Source organism: Bubalus kerabau, chromosome 15, assembly GCF_029407905.1.
Source record: "Bubalus kerabau isolate K-KA32 ecotype Philippines breed swamp buffalo chromosome 15, PCC_UOA_SB_1v2, whole genome shotgun sequence".
NCBI lineage: Eukaryota > Metazoa > Chordata > Mammalia > Artiodactyla > Bovidae > Bubalus > Bubalus kerabau.
In genome coordinates, this window is record NC_073638.1 from 24,449,337 (window position 1) to 24,475,345 (window position 26,009).

General features: G+C 47.9%; 1 long non-coding RNA gene across 1 annotated transcript; it reads right to left on the reverse strand.

Annotated features, from left to right (window-relative positions):
* Positions 1–17,062: 17,062 nt before the first annotated feature.
* LOC129628756 (uncharacterized) lies at positions 17,063–20,665 on the reverse strand. Its single transcript, XR_008702896.1, has 3 exons — positions 20,589–20,665; positions 18,531–18,693; positions 17,063–17,225 (listed from the first exon to the last, which is right to left on the reverse strand). It is a non-coding gene; the product is annotated as an uncharacterized LOC129628756 (long non-coding RNA).
* Between the last annotated feature and the right edge of the window lie 5,344 nt (positions 20,666–26,009).

Below are 26,009 nucleotides of genomic sequence, written 5' to 3' on the forward strand. Positions count from 1 at the left end.
CCATTGCCTTCTCCGAAGTGCTTCTGAGAAGAGCCCAATTCAGTTCAGTTCAGTTGTGTCGGACTCTTTGTGACCCCATGGACTGTAGCATGCCAGGCCTCCCTGTCTATCACCAACTCCCAGAGATTATTCAACTCATGTCCATTGAGTCAGTGATGCCATTCAACCATCTCATCCTTTGTCATCCCCTTCTCCTGCCTTCAATCTTTCCCAGCATCAGGGTCTTTTCAAATGAGTCAGTTCTCCGAATCAGGTGGCCAAAGTATTGGAGTTTCAGCTTCAGCATCAGTCCTTTCAATGGATATTCAGGACTGATTTCCTTTAGGATGGACTGGTTGGGTCTCCTTGCAGTCCAAGGGACTCTCAAAAGTTTCCTTCAACACCACAGTTCAAAAGCATCAGTTCTTCCGCGCTCAGCTTTCTTTATAGTCCAACTCTCACATCCATACATGACTACTGGAAAAACCATAGCCTTGACTAGACAGGTTCTCTATAGCTCATCTCCACTCCTCTGCTGCAGCCTTCTCCACTCACCTACCAACAGTCCCAGTTCTCACCTCCTTTCCCATCCGCACTGTTTTCCAAACCTATCATTTCTACTCAAAAGATTGCCTTAAAGGACTTGAAAGCGCCCAGCCTGGGCGACCCAGCCCTGTCTAGGGCTCCCAGCCGTGGAGCTCACCGCTGCATCTCAGCGAGGCTGCCTTTCCCGTGCGGCGGGGTTCATCTGCGCTCCACGACCCCAGCCCCCTCCCCCCACCCATCCCCGCAAGAGTGGACATTCCGCAGCTCTGGCGAGGGTCCAGGCGAGCAGCAAAACTCAGAGTCAGGGTTTGGGCTTAGGGGAGATTCCGCTCAGAGACCGGGAGGGAGAGTTGCCTGCTGCGGGGAGCGGGAGGGGAAGGGCGCGCCCCTGGAGAGGTGTGGTTCCGCACTCCGCAGCCACATCCTCGTCCTCAGCACCCGCCCCACCCCCACCAGACTCTGAATCAATACATTTTGAATCTAATCTAATAACAGAGATTTAACGAGGGGATAATGCTTGTGGAGCGGCCGGGCGCTTTGTCTCTTCTTGCAAGCGGCAGCTGGGGCCCATTATCTGGGGACAATGCCCCATGCTAATCACTCCCTCTCTCCTCCCAGGGTTTGCAGGGAGGGTGTTGGGCAAGAGAGGGCAGCTCCTCCCCTGATTGGAGGGGAGTGGAGGGGTGGGAGACGGGGGAAGACGTCGAGAAGGGTCTGGCCGGGGCCCCTCTCAATTGTCTTGGCCTGACACCAACCCAATGGCCTGGTCCCCACACTGTCCATCCCGGGTAGTCGTGGCTGGAACCCGAACAGCGCGCACTAACAGCGGATAATTACCTATCAGCTGCAGTACCAGGGGCTGGGAGTTGGGTGGGTTTTGTTGATTTTTTTTTCTTTCCTCTAACTTGGTCCTCTATAATTTAAGCTCTCCCATTAAGGCCTGTGATTGGCCGGCCCTGACTGTCACGGTTAGAGAATTAAACCGTGCTTTTAGAGACCAAGAATACCCTTCTCTGAGACAGAAGCCTGTCCACGTGCTCTCTCTCTCCTATCTGGGACCTTCTATCTGGACTTGACCTGAAGGAAGATGGGTGAAGGTTAGACTGCAGGAGAAACTTCCTGAGAGCCATATTCCTGACATGCTTGAGACTGGGAGTCTGAAAGGGAAGAATGGAACCTCGTTTCCTAGAAGCCTTTGAAGAGAGACCTTTATCTAGGTTGGGAAGGGGCAAACCAGGGAGAAAACTGCATCATTTTTCTGTCAGAGCTCAAGTTGGGAGAGACCCAGAGCTAGGACACCAGAAGTGTGGTCGCCCAATTCCTTTTGCTGTATATTTATTTGGTACAATATGAGCATGCTGTGTGGAGTGGACTACCCCACGCTGGAATTTTGGCCCCATCACATGCTCACTGTGAAACCTTGGACAGGCACTTCACTCCTCTGTGCCTCGATCTTCTCATCTGAAAAATGGGCACACATTAGTACCGGCTCATAGAAAGCTGATTTTCACACTCCCAGCTTGGTGAAAAAGCCCAGGGAGGTCGTGAGGCTGGAGTAGAGGGATGTTGAGTGGCATATAGACCCTTCCTTGATCTGCTCACATCACATTCTGAATGGGTGAGAACTTCTCCCATTTCCTGTTGTCTCCATTTTAGAAACGGGCAGAACAAAGTGAGCTGGTCACTCACTCAGTATAAGGCCAGCTCTGTCCACACCAGGCTGAAGCCACATCTCTATGTCCTGTTCCTTCCTGTCCCTTTTTCTCCATTACCCCCTCTGCCTTGCCCTTGAGCACTCCCAGGCTCCTTTGTACAGAGTTCCTTCCTAAAACCACAGCTTCAAGTTCTCTGGGAAAGCCTGTGGATACTGGGCAACACTTGGGTGGATTATCCTGATTCGAGTTGGATCTTTTCTTTTCAATTCCACCTCCTGTATCCCTGTCTGCAAAGATAACTAGATTCTTGGCAGAGGGACACAACATGAGTAAGACATTCGGAATCATGGGAACCTAGGATTCACTTCCATGTGCCCTGCAGAACCCCCGACTCAAAGCTCAGAAAGAAGTACCATCCTATAGGGCCTGGTGTGAGACTTCAGCCAAGGGCAGCCACAACCCTGTCCTTCTAGACTCTGTCCACAAGGTGGCGGCAAAGTCCAGAAGTTCTATGGAGGGGCCTACGAAACACTTTTTGCCCCCACTTCACCCCACTTCCCCCCAAATGCCCCATCTCCTTGGGAGTCTCTGAGTCACCTCTTCTCAAGGCAAGCCCCTTACTTTTGGCCAGCACCAAGGATCATGTTTCAGAGAGCTCGGTGCCCTGTTCTGATGCTCTGGGCAGAGGCTGTGCCCATACTGATCCCTCAGCAGCAGCCTCTTTTGTTTCTGTGCTCGGGCCTCGAGCACACACCACGCTGCGCACCTAGCTTATTTCCCCCTTTCTGCTTGTGTGATGAAGATATCGGTGCCTCATGGTGAAAGGAGCTGTTTTAGCTAAAACCCGTGCACACACAGGTCCGTGGAGGACTCCCCACGTTTCTCTTCTGCCCGTGTCTCTAGAGCCCCAACTCCAGCCCACATCACACAGGCTCTGAGATGATCCTCGATGGTCCTAGGAAGAGAAAAGTGAGAGTGAGGGGCTGCCCAGAGCAGGAGCCGGGAAGGTGGGGGTGGAGGTCAGTAGTTAGAGAAGGTGCACCCTGGGAGACACTCATCCAATGGCTCTGGGGTAAGAACCAGAGATGATATTGGTCTTAAGCAGAGTTAATGGCATGACTTCTTCACCCATTCCAGGGCAGCAACCATACCTTTTTGCTCTTGCAGCATGCTAGCTGTATGTATTAGTCTGCTGCTGCTGCTGCAACAAATTACCAATTTATTTATTCATTTCCCCTGTGGATTCTTTTTAAAATTAATTTTTATTGTAATATAGTTGCTTTACAATGCTGTGTTAGTCTCTGCTGTACCGCAAAGTGGATCCCCTACACATGTACATATATCCCTTCTTTTTTGGATTTCCTTTCCATTAGGTCACCACAGAGCACTGGAGTTCCCTGAGCTGTACCACAGTTTCCATCAGTTATCTAGTTTATACACAGTGTCAATAGTGTATAGATGTCAGTCCCCATCTCCAAATTCATCCCACTCCCTTTCCTCCACTTGGTGTCAATACATTTATTCTCTATGTCTGTAGTGCTGTTTCTGTTTTGCAAATAACAAATTGCCAACTTAAAAACACAAATTCCTTATCTTGCAGTCCAACGTGAATTGGCAGGGCTCTGTTCTTTCTGGAATTTCCAGGAGAGACTGTGTTTCCTTGCCTTTTCTGTAGTCTAGAGGTAGCCTCTATTCCTTGGCCCATGGCCCCTTTCCCCAGTCTCAAAGCCAGGAGTATAATATCTTTCAGATCTTTCTTTCTTACATGTCTCTCTCTGTCTTGCCTCCCTCTTCACTTATAATGACCTTTGTGAATCTGATGGACTCACCCAGATGATCCAGAATTAAGTCCCACCTCAAGATCTTTCAATTAATCACATCTGCAAAGACCCTTTGACTTGTAATGCAACATAATCACAGGTTCTGGGTGTTAGGGCGAAGTTATCTTGGAGCAGGGCATCATTCTGCCATTTTTAAAGTCTTTATTGAATCTGTTACAATATTGTTTCTGTTTTATGTTTTGGTTAAAATCAAACATGGCTGAGAAACATGTGGGATCTTAGTTCCCTGACCAGGAATCGAACCCACACCCCCAGCATTGGAAGGCGAAGTCTTAACCATTGGACCACCAAGGTAGTCGCCTTAGGGCTTCTTGAGGCAACAGGTGTTAAACATAGAATGGGGTGCAAAATCACCTCCCTACTAAGACTTTCATAAACACCTCCCTTCTCCTGATCTGCCCTCTTTCAGACCACAGTACAGGGTGGATAGAACAGCCCCTGGAGGACCTTCCGAGGTTAGGAGCCAGGAAATGGTGCCTTTCTGCTTGGTGACACTTCATCCAAGGTGCCAGCTCTGTGCTCTCTCCTTTTCTCTTTGCTGGCATATCCACCCCTGCCCTTTCCACCCAAGGACTCATCTTTCTGCTCTCACTTGTGAAACTTGAATCTAGCCACCAGATGGGTTTGTCACTGGGCTTCAAATTCCCACGAGAAGTTCCCCCTTCTAAAGTCACATGAAGGTGAGCGGTGCGTTTCTCTCCCTGCTTTGGCCTCACTCAGTATGTCTCTTTCAACACCCACCCTGTTTCTTTACTCTCTCCAGGACTGTAATTCATTTATTTATTGTTGGGTGATTTCTTTAGCATTTATCCTGACTCCCAGCCCATAAGGTCCCCAAGGCAGGTTATTTCTCGTTTTGTTCACCACTCACCCAGGGCTGGCACATAGTCCATGCTTGGCATTTAGTGGGCAAATGAGTGAATGAGCTATGGTTGGAGAAAGAGACATCTGGTGTGCAAAGGGGAGCCCTTATCTGCAACCCCTCCTCTAATCTACTCTTCACCTCCCTGTCAATGCCAGTTGGGGTAAGGAGCAGGGAGTAAGGTAGAAGAGAGACCCAGGCAGCCAAAACAGCACTGGGGAATCTGGAGGTGGGGAATGAAGAGAGTGAAGCACTTTCGCCCAGCACCTCCACGCTGTGCCATAGTCGGTTTGGGGCTGTAGCAGCCAGAATCTGTGAGCTCCCATAGCCCAGACTCAGGCAGAAGGCGGGTGGGCCCCCCTAGAGTAAAGCAATTGGAGATTCATTCCCTATGGACCGAGAAACTCCAAGATGAGAACAGCAAGACAATTAAGGGAGGAGGCTGGGCCCTGCCCAGACCACATATTTCTCATTCTCAAAGTCAGGAGACCTCTCTGACCACGCATGTGCATGTGCGGAAAGGCTCCTTGGAGGTGAAAGGTGAGCTACCCACAAACCTTAGCGGTAGGCTCAATCTTGGCTAAGAGATGGGCACACACAATTGGAAGGATCCTGAGATATACCAAATATGGACTGTGACCCAGGGAAATCAAAATGATTGGCCAAAGAAAAACCAGAAGAAATGCCTCATATAAGTGATTTAAACTACCACTAGGGTGCGACTCAGGGACTCTCCATCTGAGTCTGCCTGTGTGCCTGTCCACACGCACTGTACTCTTTTTTCCTTTTAATAAATACTTTGCTTGCTTCACTACTTTCCATTTTTGTGGAAATTCTTTTCTGCAAAGCCAAAGGGCCAAGCCCTTGTCACTGACCACTGGTCTAGGGGCTAGGATCTGGTGCTTTCACTGCCGTTAACTGGGCCTCAATCTCCAGCTGGGAACCCAAGCCCCACTCCAAGCTGTTGCAGGCTGAGGGCACCCGAGATCAGGACTGTCTGCCTCTTACTCAGCTCTGTGTCTCCAGGACCAGATCTGTGCCAGACTCAGGGCGGGAGCTCAATATTCGAATGAATGAAGGGGCTGGTGATGTGGATTCCATGTGAGTCCCCTTCTGCCAGGATGATCTGGTAATTACCAGCCAGACCACAGCGTTTCTGTACTGGAAATGGAGGCACAATTAATTATGGAGCCCCTGGTGGGCTACAGTCCATGGGGTCACAAAGAGCTGGACACGACTGAGCGACTAAGCACAGCACGCGTATCAAGGTCACAGATGTGGAGCCCTGTACCAAGGTCACAGGATAAAAGTCTCTGGAACTGACCAAGCCCCATAGCAACTGTTGCCATGAGCCTTGGCTCTAAACCAGACAGTTCCCTGACCCCATATTAGGTAATATGCCCACCCTATAGCATCCTAACCACCACTTAATGCCACTGTTCCAGTAGGAATTGTCTCTGTCTTGAAGCTATAAAAATTGGCTACTAGCCTATGAAAGGGTTTGGCTTTCCCTTGAGCCAGCCCGCTATTCTAACAGCATCTCCCTCTCTAATAAACTTTATTCTCCTCTCATTCTGCCTCATGTATGGGAATTCTTTTCCAACCCGCACGCAGATCATGACATTAATAATTACATATGGGCTGTCCCAAGCAGGCGGCGTGCAGGCAACTTACTCCCCTTTTCTGGGTCCCCTGGTCCTCTGCCAAGGCTGAGACCTAAGCGGGCTGGTTGGCTGTGAGAGCCTCCACGCCTGCAGTTTTGAGAGTTGAGCCATCGTGGGCTGGGGGAGGGGAGGAGAGGCCTCTGCACTGCCCTCTGTCCATTCCGGGGTCATGGTTTCCCTCCTGAGGTTGGTCTCAGAGGTTGGAAGGATTTCCTGTGGGGGGTCACAGGTCAAATGCCGCATGTCCTCAGTAGAGCTAGCTGCACGGAGTCCTCCCTGGGCCTCTGCCCCCTGCCCCCAGGAAGAAGGATGGGCTGATTCTGGAGCAGGAAGTAGGGGATGGGGGCGGGGCAGGGAGGCAGGCAGGGAGGGGCTCTGAGGCTCCCATTCCCTGCACCCCCTCATCCAAAGGACATGGTCGTGGGGGTGCCTCCCCCTCAGAGATGCTTGAGCTTGAACATGGGGGTGGGGTGCACTGTGGAGCGGGCACTGCTAGCAGGAGATGTGCCCCATGGGGTTGAAAGTTGGGGCTGGATTGACAAGGAATCCCAAGGCAAACCATTGTCTTAAAAGTTTACTTTTTGTTAATAATCCCTTTTGTGGAGGAGGAAACCCATATGCCCTCCTGCAGAGTAGAGAGAAAGGGCAATTGTATTGCTAAAGGGGAAAATGGATTTGGGCCTTTCCCTAGCTTCCTGACAGTTCTCTGGGGCTTCCCCAGAGTTTGGGAGTAAAGCAGAAATCCCCTGAGGCCAGCCCACATTTTAGCAGTAGCACCTGTAAGGGGCCTGGTATAAGGGAACTGGTGGGAAGTGGGGGTGGAGGTGAAAGGTTCAACCCTGAAGGTCTGCTGTGGTGCACACAGGGTTTGGAACCAGCCCGACCATCCCCTGTAGGCACCTGGGCCCCTGTTTCATGGGGTGGCTGTGTCAGGCTGCACGGGTTGTGCACCGTACAACCCCAGAAGGAACACTTACACAGACCTCAAGAACCACTCGGGAAGCTCTGATCCTGGGCCTTTTACACATGCTAGTCCCCCTGCCTAGATGTCATCCTGGCAAGTCCCTACCCATCCCAAGATGCAGCTCAGATGTCATCTTCTCTGAGAGTTCTGAGTGTCCATAACACCCACGCATACCCCTGTTGCACAGCATATTACATAGGAATGGCAATGATCGCCACCATTCCCAGAATCTTAGCCTTCCCCCCTCCACCTTCCTAACACAGTGCCTGGAATGTGGGGGCACTGGTGGACAGCGCTGGAGCTGGGAGGACCCGGGAAGTCACTATGCACTCTTTTCCTTCTGAAATACATGCTGTGGTCCAGGGTGGTGAAATGACTCAAGTTCTCTGCAGCAGTGAGTGAGCAGCGACCAGTCCCTTAGTACTGGGGACAGGACTGCCTTGCAGGAACGACAGTGGTCCTTCCTCTGAGACCACTTGGGGCCCCAACCCTCTTTCTGGCAGAGCACTCCCTCCTGTCCTTGACCCCTCTCCCTCTCACTTTCCAACGATGGCTATTTTAAAGGTTATTTTGACTCTCTCCGCTGTAATAAGAAACTAGCAATTAACTATTGTAAGGATGCTTTACAATCACATGGAAGCCCCTTTCATCCACTTTGCTTTAAATGGTTATATCTTTTACCCCTAGTTTTCAGGAATATAAAACTTTACAGCATTTGCTGCAAACCTTCATACTTTGCTTCTCAGTTTATTGCTCCCTCTGTAGATATATCTTTCACATAAATAAGACTCATCTGTACACTACTGGGCTTGGGCCACTGTGGCTCTGCGCTTTCATAAGTGGGACCCAGCCTTGGACGCAAAGGTGATTCACGCCACGTCACTGGCCTGGTTGGCCTCCCCTGGTCCCTTGTCCTCTAATCAGGGCTGGATGGGCAGCCCGGTCTCAAAGGAGGGCAGGGAGAGCGAGACATGATGGGAATCCCTTAGGGGGTGCTACCCATTCCCCCTGTTCCTGATCTGAGGTTTGGGTCCTGGAAGAAACCACCCAAGAGTGTCCTGGCCTCTGCCCTGGGTAAGGAATCTTCCCCCTGAAGGCAGCCAGGAAGCAGCAGAGGTAGCTCAGTCAGAGCTCCCCAAGGCACGCCTGGAGCAGAGCACACACCTAGTTCTTGGACAGCCCTGGCCCTCCGGAGGCCATCCTGAAGAGCCTCTCTGAGCAGAGGCTCCATCTAGAAAAGCCATGGTGGCAGAGAGGACCACACAGCCGGTACAGTCCCCAGGTGAATTCTCCATGTTTTAACTGTTTAATCTGGTTTTTTATTCTGGAGTATTTGGATCAACTGCAAAAATAAACGGCACCTCCTAGGGCGGCCGTGAGAATGCCCCGTCCCTGGGCTGCACCGAGGGTAATTGATCAAGGGCTCCGGATGCAGCTCTGAAATCCCCAGGCGGGGGTGGGGGGAGGAGGAGGCTGGTGTCGAGGCCACACCTCCCAAGGACTGCTCCAGACCAGAGACCGATCCTGGCAGGGATGCTAAGAAAGACCTGTTCCTGGGAGACGGGGACCCCTCTGATGAGCGACCAGCTATAGGACTCCCCGACAGCCTTGCCAAAGCTTTTCTCCACTGCATGGCAGTCCAGGAAGACTCCTTCCCTCGTTCCTTCTCTCTCCTTCACTTCAGACCAAACTTCCCACCTAGCAGTCTGACAGCTCTCCTTACCTTCCCTGCTCCCTCTCCAGACCCCATCACAGGCATTCCTCTTAGTAAAATCCTTGCCCATTTAATTCCACATGGGCATCTGATTCTTAGAGGCCCAGGACTGGCACACCTCTCATTTACATAAGAAGAGAAAGTTGTATATATCAGTGTTGCCTATGGAGATTTTGTGCAGAACTTGTTGTTTATGCAGTAGCTGCTGGAAAGACAGGTAGACACGTGGAAAGATGTGTACGTTTATATGCAATGTTAGAAGCAAGTGTTTCTCTAGGTATAGACATATGTAGGTGGGTATAAGTTGAAGGCTATAAATATACTTTTTTTTTAAGACATTTTAGAGCAGTTTTAGATTCATGGTGAAATTAAGTGGAAGGCACAGATTTCCCATGTACCCCTCTAACCACCCCCAGACATAGCCTTCCCCATGATCAACATCCCCCATCAGATTGGTATGTTTGTTACAAATGATGAACTCATACTGGCACATCCTTCACCCACAGCTCGTAGTTTGCATCAGGCTTTGCTCTTGCTGCTGCAGCTTCTATGGGTTTGGACAGACGTATCGATCACTGAATGTCCTACAGAGTAGATTCACTGTCCGAAAAACCCTCAGTGCTCTGCCTGCTCCTCACCCGCACCCCCATCCCTCCACAAGCCCTGGCAACCACTGATCTTTTAATGTGTCCATAGTTTTGCCTTTTCCAGAATGTCATATAGATGGAATCATTCAATATAAATATACCTTTAAAACTGTACTCATCCAACACTTGGGAATCAACTGTCAGTTGGCCCGACGATGTGATGTGTAGAGAGAGTGTAGCCATAATAACAATTCCATACGCCCTTTTTTATTTATACAATGATCTCAGATCTCACAACAATCCTGTGAGAGGTGCAATTGCTATCTGTGTTTCACGTCTGTGACAATGGGGGCCGAGAGAGGTCTTCCAGTAGCAAACGCCAGAACATGGACTTGGCTCTAGATCGCTATGTGTATACGTGAAGCTACACAATAAATGTGCAGAGAGAGAAGTAGGTGGAAAGGGATGGTCCCTAGGCACATCTGAACATATGGGGAGACAGATGTGTGGACCAGAAAATACATGAGGATGTACTAAGCTTTCCGCCACAGTCATGACCGCCTATCTGTAACTCAGAGCTCAGGATGTGGCTGGGTTTGAACTTGAGCTCGGAACACTGAGTTCTGTCTCGGTAAACCTGTTCTCACTGCTCAGCAGTAAATCAAAACCCACTGCCCCCTCTTATCACTCACTAGTTACCTGGATTCCAGGAAAATCAGCCAATTCTAGGAACTGATTATTGTGCTGGAGGTGGGGCCTGGGACTGTCATTGACAGGTTTGATCGTGAGGAAAGCAGACTCAAGCCAAGCCAGTAGGTTGAGAAAGGCAGAGCAGAAAGATGGAAAGGGTCTGTCGTGGGCTGCAGATGTAATTAGTTAAGGTTATACTCAAGTAGGATGCGCCTTTAATCCAATCTGACTGGTGTCCTTGTAAGAAGAGGAGACACAGAAAGAAGATGGCCATGTGACGATGGAGGCAGAGACTGGTGTCTCTCCCGTGGCCTCAGTGGGAATGTGGCTCTGCTGACAATTGATTTTGGACTTCTAGCCTCCAGAACTATAAGACAATAAGTGTCTATTCTTTGGAGCCATCCAATGGGTGTGATTTTTTAATGACAGCCCTAGGAAGTGAATCCAGGTCCTTTCCACCTATCCACCAACCCTACCTTGAGACCACTTGTTACGCATTATACATAATTGCATTTTTTCTTTATCATTCCACCTAGTTGGAGAGGGCTTTTTGTTTGTTTTCAGCCTTTTACATGTTATTTATTTATTTTTGGTTGCTCTGGGTCTTCGTTGCTGTGCGCGGGCTTTCTCTAGTTGTGGTGAGCAGGGGTTGCTCTCTAGTTGCAGCACACAGGCTTATCATCACAGCGTCTCCTCTTGCAGAGCACAGGCTCTAGAGCACGGGCTCAGAAATTGTGGTGCTGGGGCTCAGTTGCCCGGAGGCATGTGGACTCTCCCCAGCCCAGGGATTGAACCCATGTCCCCTACACTGGCAGGTGGATTATTATCCGCTGCACCACCTGGGAAGTCCTGACTTTGTTTTTTAATTGCAATAGTTTCTGGACTGACAACCATTAGGTCTTTATATTCCTCGGGCTGCTGTCCTTAACCTCTTCTCCGGACAACAATCCTTCCTGGGGAGATCTCAGCCACTCTCACAGCTTCAAATATCACATAGTGGGCTCCTAACTCTGTATCCCCCAACCCACACTGTATGCCTGAACTACATATCCACCATCTAGCTAACTTCCATCCTCGAACATTCCCCTCAAACTCAATGGGTCAAGTTTTGATCCCTACCAACCCCCTCCTTCAGCTGTACCTTCCATGTTCTCTGTTTCAGCTAATGTTACAACTGTTGACTCAGATGTCCAAGGAGGACACCTGAGCAAGGATGTCAGTCCATCATCTTTCCTTCATGTCCAGAACATCCACAAATTCTGTTGATTCTGCCTTTTCTCCCTAAAATCTCTTCTATCCATCCTGTCTTTGCCATCCCATTTTCACTGAAAGAATGTTAAGTCTCCATCATTTTCCCCTGGGATCTTATAACATCTATTTATGACGTTGGCCAGTTCTCCACATTACCGAGGGTTTAAAACTGCATCTTTGAAAGTTTGGTAAAATCCCTAGTGAAGTCATCTGGGGCTATAGTGTTTTTGCGTGGAGAAAAGTTTTTTAAATTACAGATTCAATTTCTTTAATTGATATGAGGATTTCAAAACATTTATTTCTTTTTTTATCAATTTCTAAGTGTGTTTCCCTAGGTATTTGTCTATTTCATGTAAATTTTTGAATGCGTTAGAATAAAATTGCCTGTTACAACATCTTTGTATTAGTTTCCTGGGGCTGCTCTACCAAAATCTCACAAACTGGGTGGCTTAAAACAACAGAAATTTACTGTCTCGCAGTCTGGAGGCTGGAAGTTGGAAATCAAGGTGTCAACAGGTCCATGCTCCTCTGAAACCCATAGAGGAGACTCCTTTCTTACCCTTCCTAGTTTATGGTGGTGGTCATTGCCCTTTCGTATCCCTTGACTTGCCACCGCATCACTCTAGTCTCTGCCTCCATTGTCACATGACCATCTCTTTCTGTGTCTGATTTCTCTTCTTATAAGAACCCTATTCATATTGGAATCGAACCCCACCCAACATATTGGCGCACCCTACTCCAGCATAACCTTATCTTAACCTGATTACATCTGCAAAGACCCTATTTCTAAATAAGGTCAGATTCTGAGGCACTGGGAGTTAGAACTTCTATATATAATTGGGGGAGGGCATAATTCAATCCACAGCAGACTAATTATCCTTTTATTATTCTACTTTTTAAAAAAATTTCTGGCTAAGCTGCACGGCATGTGGGATCTTAGTTCCCCAACCAGGAACTGAACCTGTGCCCCCTGCACTGGCAGCAACAGAGTGTTAATGGATCTCCAGGGAAGTCCCTGGCCTTCATTATCTGATTATATTTTAATGCACTTGTAAAAATGCTAAAAGCGAAGAAAATCTTATAAGAATAACAAAACTGGAAGATTTCCAACACTGTTTTTTTTTTCAAGATTTCTTACATAATTATAGTAATAAAGACAGATTGGAATAGGGGCAACCATAGGAACATAGACTAAGGGAACAAAATAGAAACTCCAGAAATAAACACAAATATATATGGACACTTGGTTTATGGCAACGATGACAAAGCAATGGTAAAAGAAGGATCTTTGTGGTTGCCAAGGGGAAGGGGAGGGGAGGAGTGGATTGGAACTTTGGGATGAGCAAAAGCAAACCTATATTATATGCAGGACGGATAAACAACAAGAGCCTAGTGTATAGCACAGGGAACTGTAGTCAATACCCTGTGATAAATCATAATGGAAAAATATGAAAAAGAATGCATGCATACATGTATAGCTGAAGCAGAAATTAGCACATTATAAATCAACTTTGAACTGTGGTGCTGGAGAAGAGCCCTGAACGTCCTTTGGACTGCAAGGAGATCAACCAGTCAATCTTAAGGGAGATCAACCCTGAATATTCACTGGAAGGACTGATGCTGAAGCTGAAGCTCCAGTATTTTGGTCATCTGATGAGAAAAGACAACTCATTGGAAAGGTCCTTGACACTGGGAAAGATTGAGGGCAGAGGAGAAGAGGGTGTGAGGGGATGAGATGGCTGGACCACATCACCGATGCAATGAACATGAACTTGGGCAAACTCCAGGATGTGGTGAGGGACAGGGAGGCCTGGCGTGCTGCAGTCCATGGGGTCGCAAAGAGTGGGACATGACGGGGCAACTGAACAGCAACGATAAATCAACTATACGTCAATAAAACACATTTTAAAAAAACCACAGTGAAATGCCATGTTACCTCCACCGGGATGGTTAAAATAAAAGAAAGATAGTAACAAGTTATGGTGAGCATGTGACAAAATTAGAGTCTTCAGACAGTGTTGGTGAGGATATAAAATGGTTCAGCCACTTTGGAAAAGGGTTTGGAAGCTTCTCAAGATGTTAAACATAGTATGACTTAGGTTTAACATGACCTAGAAATTCCACCCTAGGTATATACCCAAGACAGATGAAAACGTATGTTCGTAGAAAAATTAGTACACAATGTTCACAGCAGCCTTATTTATAATAGCTAAAAAGTGGAAACAATCCAAATTTCAACCAACCGATGCATGATCAGTAAAGGTGGCATATCCATACAAGCGAATAATATGAATGTTCGTCATAAAAGGAATGATATATGGAGGATGTCCCTGGTGGTCCAGTGGTTAAGACCACTGTGCTTCCACTGAAGAGGGCACTGGTTTGATCCCTGGTCAGGGAACTAAGATCCCATATGCTTCATGGGGTGGCCAAAAAAAAAAAAGAAATGAAGTACTCACACATGCTACAACACAGATGAAACTTGGAAACATCACACTAAGTGAAACAAACAAAGACCACATTTGTTTGATTCCATTTACATGAAATATCCAGAACGGACAGATCTATAGACAGAAAGCAGATTAGTTGCTGCTTGGAGTTAGGATTGGGTAGAGGGTAGGAAGGGGAAAGAAAAGCGACTGCTAACAGGTGTGATGGAAGGGTTCAAAAATTAGATCATGTTGGTGGTTGCTCCATTCAGTGATTATAGGAAAAATCTGCACTGTGTACTTAAAATGGGACAATTTCTGTGGCATACGAATGGTATCTCAGTAAACCTGTTTGTTTTTTTTTTTAAGTCATTAAAAACCATATTGTCAGGGACTTCTCTGGCAGTTCAGTGGTTAAGACTCCACCTGGTCAAGGAACTAAAGGTCCCGCATGCTGCAAAACCTGTTGCCAGCCTTCAAGCTGCCAATTCCAAAGGCCGCTGTTCCCTCTCCCACTCTGGCTTGGCTTCTCAGCAGCCTGACAGCTGCCCATTCCCTCCTCTTGCCTTTCATGACATCACCCGCTCCGGGTTCTCTCGTGTCACTCACCATGCCTGCTCAGTCTCCTTTGCTGGCTTCTCCACCAGCCTCTGAATGCTGGAGGGCCCAAGGCTTTGCAAAGGGCCTTCTTACCATCTCTATTAATACTTTATTCCTTTTGGAGTTTATTCAATCCTCTCCCATAAATTTATTTTATTAATTTTTACTTTTGGGTCAAGCCTCGCAGCATGTGGGATCTTAGTTCCCCGACCTGGGATGGAGCCTGCGACCCCTGCCTTGAAAGCACAGAATCTTAACCACTGCACACTAGGGAGGTCTCTCCCATGACTTTAAATGACCATGGCATGACTTTAAATGCCATCGCATCAGCCAATGACTCCAAATAAATCAGAACCTCTCCCCAGATTTCTCTAACTGCTTATTCACTATTTCCCTTTTGTGATCTGAAGCTATCTCAAACTTAGTATGTTGAGATATAAGCTTCATATTCTCAGTTTCCCACTCCACCACCAACCCTATTTCCTCCTAGGTTTTCTAGTCCCAGTAAATGATACCACCTGTCACACAATTGCCCAAGTCAACCTTAATATATGTATTTTCCTCCTGCCCTATACCTGATCACTCAGCATCTTCTACTTCCAAAGTGCACCCAAACCCACCCACTCTTTTTCATCTATTCACCCTACAAGTCATCATAATCTTTCCATGGCAACAGCTTCCTAACTTCTCTGCGTGCTCACTCAATATGTTACTTTCCCGATTAAGATTCCTCACTGACTTCCCAACACATGGCAAGCCCTGACCTGCCTCAGGACCCTTGAACAGGCTGTCCTTCCACCTGAAATGCTCTTCCCTCAACTCTCCATATGGACCATCCATTCTCTACCTGTCTCCCTCAGCTCACGTCATCTCCTCAGAGGAGATTTCCCTACCCTATCTGTGTTCTTCCCTTAGTCCAATTATTCTCCAATATTCATGATGTCTTTTCCTTCATGGCACTTATCACAACCAGTGATTAACTTCTGTATTCTACTTACATTGGTTCATCAATGCAATAAATATCTATCATGTCTCCTCTGTACCAGGCACGGTTTGTTGCTGTTGATTAGTCACTCAGTCATGTCCAGCTCTTTGCGACTCCATGGACTGTAGCCCACCAGACTCCTCTGTCCATGGAGTTTTCTAGGGACAAATACTGGAATGGCTTGCCATTTCCTTATCCAGGAGATCTTCCCAACCCAGGGATTGAACCTGCGTCTCCTGCATTGGCAGGTGGATTCTTTACTACTGAGCCACTGGGGAAACCCCACCATCTACTGTGGTACTACTAAGGATAAAGTCATCACCAAATAGACAGGGTTCCAGTCCCAAGGCAGCATACAATTTGATAGAAGATACAGATATTAATCAAATAATCCTACAAATGACAACATAGCCACAAACTCTGATAAGTGCTTGGATGAGAAACTGTTAGAAGACCACATTCCTAACATTTCCTGGATGCTTATGTGCCAGATACAGACTAAGTTACAACCTGTCCAAGCAGGGACTTGTCGTACCCAGTTGACTTGTGGGGAAACCAAGGCTGAGTGCTTATGAGAAAACCAAAGTCGTATAACTAGTTGGTGGCTGAGCTGAGGTCAAAGTCAAGTGTGTCTGCCCTCAGAGCCAGAGTTCCAGGCCACCATGACACCCCGTCTCATGACACCCCATCACCATGACTCCCCATCTCATTTTCTGCTTTCCCTCCTTCCTCTGTGACCACTTTGGTCACAGTCTTCACCATCATATGCACCCCCTCTGCTCATTCCCCAAATTCTGGTGCTTCTTTGGTTTCTGTTCTCAGCCTTCTCTCCCCAGGGGCGTCCCAGCTGGGCTGGAGCTGAAATGTGTACGTCAGTCACGAAGAGCCAGGCAAATTTTGGAAAGCAATCTGGTACTACTTACTTAAATAACAACCTGGCAATTCTGTTCCTGAGATCCCAAAGTAATTCTCCCAGCAGCCCTTGAGGTTTCCTGAATGAGGGGAATCATGACGGCATGTCCTGTGATGGGGTGAGGCTGGGCACCTGGGCATCCATCACCAGGTGTGTGCATGGGTACCTGTGGAGGCTGCATGACACGGAGGATTATTGCATTCCCTAGAAGAAACAGCGTCGAGGTAGACAGGAATGGTGCTCAGTGAAAAAGGTAAGAAACAGAAATAGATCTATTGCAAAGTATCAGTTATATAAATTAAAGATGCATGCTCACAAAACAAAAACACACAATTGTATAGAAACATATCAAAGCAAAACACAAATTAAACAAAACAGAATGGCTGTTAGAGGGATACAAGAATGGACACAGGAGTGAGCATGGGCCATATATCCTGGTTTGCCCGCAGCCATCCTGGTTTACCCCTGAGGTCCCAGCATAATGATTATTAAAGTCCCTCTTTTTCTTCTCGAAAGTGTTCTCGCTTGTGTGATAAACGGTCACTCTAGGTATGGAAATAAGGGGAAGAAATAAACAAGAGTGAGATCGTATGCAGATTTGGTGGTGATGACACAGAATGAGGATTGTGGTTACCTCGAGCCCCCACATCTGAGGTCCCAAAGCAAAATCAAAGGGTAAACAAGCACAACAAAGCAAGCAAGCAAACACAAAGTCCAGACCGCAAAAGTACCAACCCTAAGATTTGAACAAGACTCTGTCTTTGAGCATCGCCCTCCATGCACTGACCCATTCGGTTGAGGAACGCTTGTGTGTGTGGACAGAGAATCCATCCACATTTGGATTCCAACCACATAGAGGCATGTCAGGTGCAGTGGGTGGGGTGGGGTGGGAGGTTGGGGGCAGCTAGCAGGGGCCAAATCAGAACTTCTGGGCCTCTGGGAGGGAATTCACCACATATGGAGACAGTACGATGTCAAAAGTGGGACATCTGCCAAAAGTGCCCAGTGGTCATAGGAAGGGAGTGATCTAGGTACTGATCTGGGTGCTGCAGGGCAGCTGGTTTGGAGGAGCCCCCAGAAACTAGGGGATGGTAGGTATGTATCCGGGGAACAAGGGCTCCAAGGGTGACATTATTATTTTTCTCAGGGTATAACATAACACGAAGTACTTAAACTTCTCTAAACTTCAGGCACAGCTTGAATTGTTACCCATGTAATCATCAACCAGACTAAGATACACAGACCTTTTCTAGCATCCCAGAAAAGTCCCTCTTTCTCCTGTCCATCTCTTTGCCCCCTGACCCAGGTGATTACTATTCTGATTTCTAGAACCATAGATTAGTTTTGCCTGCCCTTGAAACTTCTATGAATGGAATCATACAATATGAGCTGTCTGGACTCTTTTAGTCCACATACCATATGTGACTGTAGTCTATAGCATCACGTGTGTCAGCTACTTGTACTTTTTTTCCTTATGCCGCAAGCACCACACAGCTAGCAGGATCTCAGATCCCCGACCAGGGGTTGAACCCAGGCCACGGCAGTGAAAGCCTGGAATCTTAACCACTAGACTCCCAGGGACTCCCAGCAATTTGTACTTTTGTATGTAAAACATTGTATTCCATTGGAAGGACACACCGTGATTTGCTTTCCATTCTTCTGGTGATGAACATTGGGCTATATCCACTCTGAGCTATGAATAAATCTGCTATGGAAGTCAAAAAAAAAGAATCTCACTGTGAAAGCTATATGGCCTATGACAGTCTCATTGTCAAAGGGGAAGGAGCGCTCCCCTCTGACCTCCCAGCAGGGGGCCACATGGCCATGAACCCCCTACAGCTTTTGCATACCTGGGCAGAGCTCCATGAGGCTGCTGGTGCCAATGAGAGGGCAGGCACAATGCATCTGTGTTCTGCAGAGGTAGCGTCCATGTCTAGTGACTCAGATGGATTCATGAATGTGGGTCAGACTTTTTAATATGCCAGGAGTTCTTTGGGGAAACTTTGCAACCATCTGCAGGTGGGACTTTGAGTTAGTGAAATTGATCGTTATCCTGTTAATGTGATAGCATTTGTCCCAATGAACTGGTGAAGCTAAGGGACAACCAGATGACATTATCACAGTAAAAAGAACTACCTTTCACTTAGGCTCCCCAAACCAAAACCCAGGTGTTATCACAGACCCTCTCCTCCATCTTTCAAAACTAACTGGCCACCAAATCCCATTCAACTTGTTAACAATTTTCTGATCCACAATTTCCTCTGTATTGCTGTAGCCACTGTTCTCATCCAAGCCTCTGTCATTTCTCTTTGTGAGATGATTAATTTTATGTGTCAATGAACTGGATCACAGAGTGCCTATCCATTTGGGCAAATACTATTTTGGGTGTGTCTGTGAAGGTGCTTCTGGATGAGATTAACTTTTGAATTGTTAGATCTGAGTAAAGTGGATTGCCCTCTCTACTGTGGGTGAGCCTCATCCAATCAGTTGAAGGTTTGAATAGACCAAAAGGCTGACACTTCCGTGGGTAAAAGGGAACTCCTGCCTGAGTGCATGAGCTGGGATATTGTTTTGTCTGGTCTTCAGAACGCAGACTGAAACATCAGCTCTTCCTGGATCTTAAGTCTGCTGGCTTTCCAATCAGATCTGCACACTGACTCTTCTGGATCTCCAGCACGGCAACTGTAGATGTTAGAAATTCTCAGCTTCTCTAATCCTATCAACCAACACCTTAAGATAAATCTCTTTACACAGAAAGAGTATAGTCGTCTGACTCTTTGCAACCCCATCGGCTGTAGCCTACCAAGCTCCTCTGTCCATGGGATTTTCCAGGCAATAGTACTGGAGTGGATTGCCATTTCCTTCTCCAGGGGATCTTCCTGACCCAGGGATCGAACCCGGGTCTCCCGCATTGTAGACAGACGCTTTACTGTCTGAGCCACCAGGGAAGTCCGTTTATAGATAGAGGGAGAGTTATCTGGAGAACTTTGATTACTTCCTTGACCTTCCATACTATTTTCTGAGTGATTTTCCCAAACATAATCTGAGTATGTCTTTTACATGTTTAGCTTTCTTCAATAACTTCCCATTGTCTTCAGGATAAAATTAAAACTCTTTAGTATTTATTCAAAATCCTTTACGATTCATCCCTCCACTACTTTGTCATACCTGCTCTTACCTCTTTGCCCTGGTTGTCCTTCAAAAGGACTGTGCCACCACTTCCCTAGGTCTTTGCACAAAGTTCCCCAAATGCCCTGCAGGTCTAAGGCTTGCTAGCTGATTCAGGTCCTGCTAGCTCCATGTTCCAGTTCCATGCACAGAGCCCAGGAATACACATGACCAGGCTAAGCTGGAGACTCTGAATCAAGTGTAGACTGTGCCTCAGTGTCCTGTGTACATGTAGTAGCCACTGTTTGAGATGCACTTGGTCCAGGCAAAGGGAATCTCCTGTGAGAATGCTGTGTAGGTTACAAGCCGATGCTCTAGTCTTGGGTCTAGATACGGATATGTGACTTACTGGAAGCTGAATTCCAGGACTTCATTTTTGCACAAGAACCAGGCAAAGATTAATGTTTGCTTAATATGCTGGCTTTTTAAAATGCATAATTTTCTCTGATTTTTTTTCATTCTAATATTCACTGTGCACCTAATCATGTATTTATAATTGCATTATTTTTCTCAAAGAGAGCCCTTCCAAACTTCCACGTTTCAAACCCATAAAACTTAGAGATATGTACTTGTCTGGAATGAGACAGGCTTCCAGAAAATCCAATGGAACCCTTATTTACACAGAAGTCCTCCCCTATAACTCTGGGCCACTGCCCTACAGAAGGTTTTTGGTGTCTCTGCTGTGTGTCCTGACTTCCTTCCTAGCTGATGAGCAAGGACACCCTGTTTGATTTACCTACCCAAGTGGGGTCTGCACCTGGTCTTCCTCTCAGTCCAAACCTAACGTGGACACAGTCGTCACCCGCTTCTTTCATCTGGCTTCCTCCTTATTCTTTCAGATTCAAATCAGGAGCTGCTGTCTCCTGGGAGCTTCAATAATGGTTAGTTGAATGAATGAACAAATAAATGAATGAAGCTGATCCATCAAATGATCCCTCTCTGGCCCTAGAAAAATCACTCCTTTTTGGTTGGCTCCTATGGAATCCAGGCCTTCCATGTCCAGCAATGCCCCTTTTCCTCTGCTTTCTGGATTGCTCCTTGCCCAGCATCCTGAATCTCCCATTCCTGATGCCTCCAGATAAAGGTGGTTTCTTTTTCTGTATTCACACTTGACCTCCTCTCTTACAGCTCCTGACCTGGGCACTTACTGTGGCAAGAGACTTCACTTCCGGTCTGCCATCCAGGTCCCCCAGCACCTCCATGAGCTGTTTTTATGTTTTTGCTAGAGCTGTGTTTGTTTGCTGGAGCTACCAGAACCAAGTGCCACAGATAGGGTGACCCAAGCAACTGAGGTTTATTTACAGTTCTGGAGACTAGAAGTTCAAGGTCAAGATGTCAGCAAGGTTGATTTCTTCTGAGGCCTCTGTCCTTGGCTTACAGATGGCGAATTCTCCTCCCTATGTCTTCACATGCTCCTCCCTCTGTCTTCACATGCTCCTCCCTCTGTGCATGTCCATGTATTAATCTCTCTCCTTATAAAGATACCAGTCATACTGGCTTAGGGCTCATTTTACTATAATTATCTCTTTAAAGACCCCCATTTACAAACCCATTAAGTAAAGTAACATTCTGAGGTACTGCTGCTGCTGCTAAGTCGCTTTAGTCGTGTCCGACTCTGTGAGACCCCATAGACGGCAGGCCACCAGGCTCCGCTATCCCTGGGATTCTCCGGGCAAGAACACTGGAGTGGGTTGCCATTTCCTTCTCCTAGGGATTAGCATTCAACATATGACTTTGGTGGGAGGGGCATTATTCAGCCATGTAACCGAGTTTTCTTCATTTTATGTATAAAGAAACTGATACCCAAAGGGATTAAGTAGCTCTCTGTTACTGTGTGAGCTGCTATAACAGAGCTAGCATAGACTGGGTGGTTTCAACAACAATAATTCATTTTTCAGAATTCTGGAAGCTTGGGAAGTTCAAGATCAAGTCGTCTGCAGATACATGTCCAAAGATAGCTGCTTTCTCGATGTCCTCACAGGGCCAAGAGAGGGGCAGTGTCTCATGTTTCTTCTTATGAGGGCCCTAGTCCCATTCATGAGGTCTCCACCCTCCACCATCTAATTACCTCCCAAAGGCCCCACTTCCAAAAAGCAAACTAGGCTTCAACATATGAATTTGGGGGTCAGAGTCTAAAGCACTTGCCATGGTCACTCAGGCAGCAGGTTGAGAAGTAAGGTCTTCTGACCCCAAGTCCTGCTGATTTCTGTTCCACCCACAGTCTCTGTTCCCTGGGCTTCTCTAAGAGCCCTCTGTTCCCATTGTCATTTTCCCACCGTTTCATTTCCTACAAAGTGACATATCTCTATGTGCCACATGAACACGGGTGGTCAGGGCCACATAACTGGAGGACCCGGGATCTGGAGTTCCAAGGCCAGTCTAGGCAGCCGCAGTGGTTGGCAGGGGCGGAGGTGAGGCTGCAGGATAAAGGAGAGGCCAAGGGTCTGGATCTTGGAGCCAAACCATCTAGGTTCAAATCCGGGTTCACTCATTCTCTGACCCTGTGGTCTCGGCCAAGTTACTCAACCCCTCAGTGCCTCAGTTTTCCCATCTGTAAAATGGTGATAATAACTGTACCCACATCATCGTTTACTGAGTCAGTTAGATGAGTCAGTATGTGAACAGCAGCCAGCACTTAGTACGCCGTGAATGAGTGACCGCAATGATGATCGTGACTATCGTTTTCTAGGGATGAGGTTTCCTCAGTCTGGTATTCTCCATGTTCTGTTGAGTGACATTGCTCTGAGGCAGGAGTGGGCCTGGATTCCTGTTGGAGGCTTGTGGGAGGGAAAGCAGAGGCTGAGACGGATGGGCGTCTGGATTAGGCCCTGATCTCAGGCGTAATGACACTTGCCCTCACCTTAGAGCCAGGAGACACAAGGGCCTTGGGGTTTCCAGCTGGCGGTGTCTGCAGAGATTTCTGTGGCCATCCCTCTGCCTCCAGGCAGCCCTTTTGTATATCCTCTGCTAGGACGAGGCCTTGAAGAGCTGGGTGACAGCGTGTGGCTGCCAAGAAGCTTTATGGTGCCTCACACTAGCTGTGACTTCTATTTCGGGACCCACAAAGGTCAAAGTCAATCCCTGCCTGCAGGAATGACAAGACGCGTGCGGGAAGCAGCTGGGTTCCCCAGCCTCCTGGGTCCCACTAACCGCGAGGCACGAACCTCGAACCCATCAAGCACAGGGGTTGACATAAACTCCAGGGCTGAGCCCCAAGGCGCTGCTCTGTGCGGAATCCCCAGTGAGTCCCAAATGGAGAGAAATACAACTTCTCACAGCTCATTCTGGGCCCTGCCCGCCTCCCCCTTCTCCATCACGCAGCCAACGGAAGAGCGTAGCTAACAGTTAAATACAGTAGCAGTTTAAAACCACCCCGCCTGCCTGCCCAGGCTGCTGTTGGCTCTGGCGGGCCTGGGCTCCCCACCCAGCCTGATATTGGCACTGGAAACTGACTCACAAAACACTCTGTAAAAGACGCCCCAGGGGCCAGTGGGCCAGGACCACGACCGGGGCCACGTCCTGCCCCCACGCCTTCTCGGTTTCACCGGAGCTTGGTTTTGCTTCACTCCATTTCCCGGGAGCCTTGAAGATTTATGGTGGCCCAGCTGGCCTACATGACTTTCAGGTGGAGCGATCTCAGGGTGCTGATGGAGATCCTACCCAGACACTGGGCAGAGAAAAGCCAGCTGAGGTGGACGGGAAAGGACACCCTTGGGATCAGAAGTCTCGGGTTTCAATCCCGGGCCTGCTGCCTCCTGGCCGCGAAATCAATGGTCCTCAAACTCTGGTGCCTGAGCAGCAGCATCTGCATCGCTTAGGAACTTCTTGAAACACCAGTCAACAGGCCCCACTCCAGACCCACTGAGTCGGAAACTTAAGCTGGAGCCCCGCCATCTGAGTTTTAACAAGTCCTCCAAGCGACGCCGGTACTCGCTGAAGCTCCAACTACTGTCTTAACTCATTTCCCTTGTCTGAGACTCACTTTCCTAGTCTGGAAAATGGGAAGAAGACATAACGTTTTCCAGGTGTTGTAGTTAACGAGATTATGGTACATGACAGACAAGCATCTCCTTGTCACAGAGAAGACGCCCACAAGCGTTGCTGCTGGAGGGCTGGGGATGCGGGATATTGCTGGCATCCGAGCCCCCATCCACACTCGATGCAGGAGGCTGCCTCTCACTTGGCCTTGGCTCTGAGGGATTCTCAAGTCAGACCTCATCTCATGAACCATCAGTGGGACTGAGTGAGCAGCTGACACCAAAGGTCTAGCAAAGTTACAGGCTGGAAATAACAAGAAGGCACAAGAAGAGACACAATGGAGTTAGAGATCCAAAGAGAACAAGAGAAGGTGTGAGTAAAACAGAGAAGTTGTGCTGGTAAGTGTGAGATGTCACACTCATTTGGTTGGCTTTGGTGCCAACGGTCACTCATTTGGAAAAATACTTGTGGGGAGCTTCCCTGGTGGTCCAATGGCTAAGACTCTGCACTTCCAATGCAGGTGCCCCAGTGCGATCCCTGGTCAGGGAACTGGATCCCACATGTCACAAGTAAAACCCTTGAATGCTGCAATGATCATCGACGATCCTGTGTGCTGCAGCTAAGACCTGGCTCAGCCAATAAAACAAATTTTAGGAAAGAAAAAGAAAAACACCTGTGGTCGTAGAGCAGTCACCAAGGAGAAAGGCCTCGTGTGTCACTCACTGCCTCCACACAGCCCAGTGTGCACCCCGTCCTGCTGCAACCTCCCATGTTACCTGCCGCTGGGTTGAAACACCCTGCTCCCCATCTTTGTCATCAGGAAAGTGCTTCCTAAGCATCTTCTCTATGTAGGATGCCAACGAGGTATTTTTAAAGGGAGGTGACAGGTTCTCTGCCCTCTAAGGGATTACTTGGCTGGTAACTTCGAAAGAAAAATATGTTCTGGCACCTAAGACGACCCATAGCCCTTACCAGAAGCTGCACTGGCCACAGGGTATCTGTTGGGTTGGGTGTGGTCCTGCGGGACTGTCTTTATATATCTGTGAGAAAGAGGAGGAGAGAAGGGAGTGGGCTGCAGACCCCACCTCTCCTGGAAGACCGTGTGACATATCAGCTTCTCTTATGCTTCAGCACCTGGTGCTAGTGGTAAGGAACCCGCCTGCCAATGCAGGAGATGCAAGAGCTGCAGCTTTGATCCCTGGGTCAGGAAGACCCCCTGGAGGAGGGCATGGCAACCCACTCCAGTAGTCTTGCCTGGAGAATCTCACAGACAGAGGTGCCTGGTGGGCCACAGTCCATGGGGTCGCAAAGAGTCGGACACGACTGAAGCGACTTAGCACACACACACACCTGGCTCTCCCAGACATCAGGTAACAACCACATTTCAGAGGCAGTGGGAATCCAGAATCCTGGGATCCCAGGGCAGGCAGGCAACTTACATCTTTGTCTATCCATCCTTTTGCCTCTAGGCAGGACAGTCATCAGATAATCCTAAGAAAGAATTGTCCATTCTTTTTGATAATGTTCTCCATAACCTTCTGAGTTTGAGTGGTCCATTTTACCAAAAAATAATCATAAAAGTAGCTACTATTTTTAATCCACTGAGCTATGTGTATGGTCTTGCATACACATAATCTGTTGTTTTCACCATTGCACTGAAGAGTGGAGCTATTCATCTTTGTTTTTCTCAGTGAGAAAAACTAAAGCTGAGAGGGGTCACATTACCTGCCCTAGGGCACATGAGAAGGAGTAGGTTCAGAGTTTGAACCTGGTTCTAATTCCAATGCTCTTTCCACAGTATTGCCCAACTGTAAAACTTTCCCTGTCTTATCACTCATGAATTCATTCAGTTAACATATATTTTTGAGCACCTGCTTTATGCCAAGCATTGTGCCAGCAGAACAGCTAAATGGAATTACTTCTATTTTTATATAAACTAGCTCTTATTTACCCTTGTTATTAGGGAAAAAGATGCAGATTGATCAACGAGTGATTATTTGGGGGGTGAGTCAAACATGCTGGTGTTGTTCCTAAGTCCTGTCCAACTCTTTGCGACCCCATGGACTGCAGCACACCAGGCTCCTCTGTCCTCTACTATCTCCCAGAGTTTGCTCAAATCCATGTCCATTGAGTTGGTGATGCTAGCTAACCATCTCATCCTCTGCCACCCCCTTCTCCTTTTG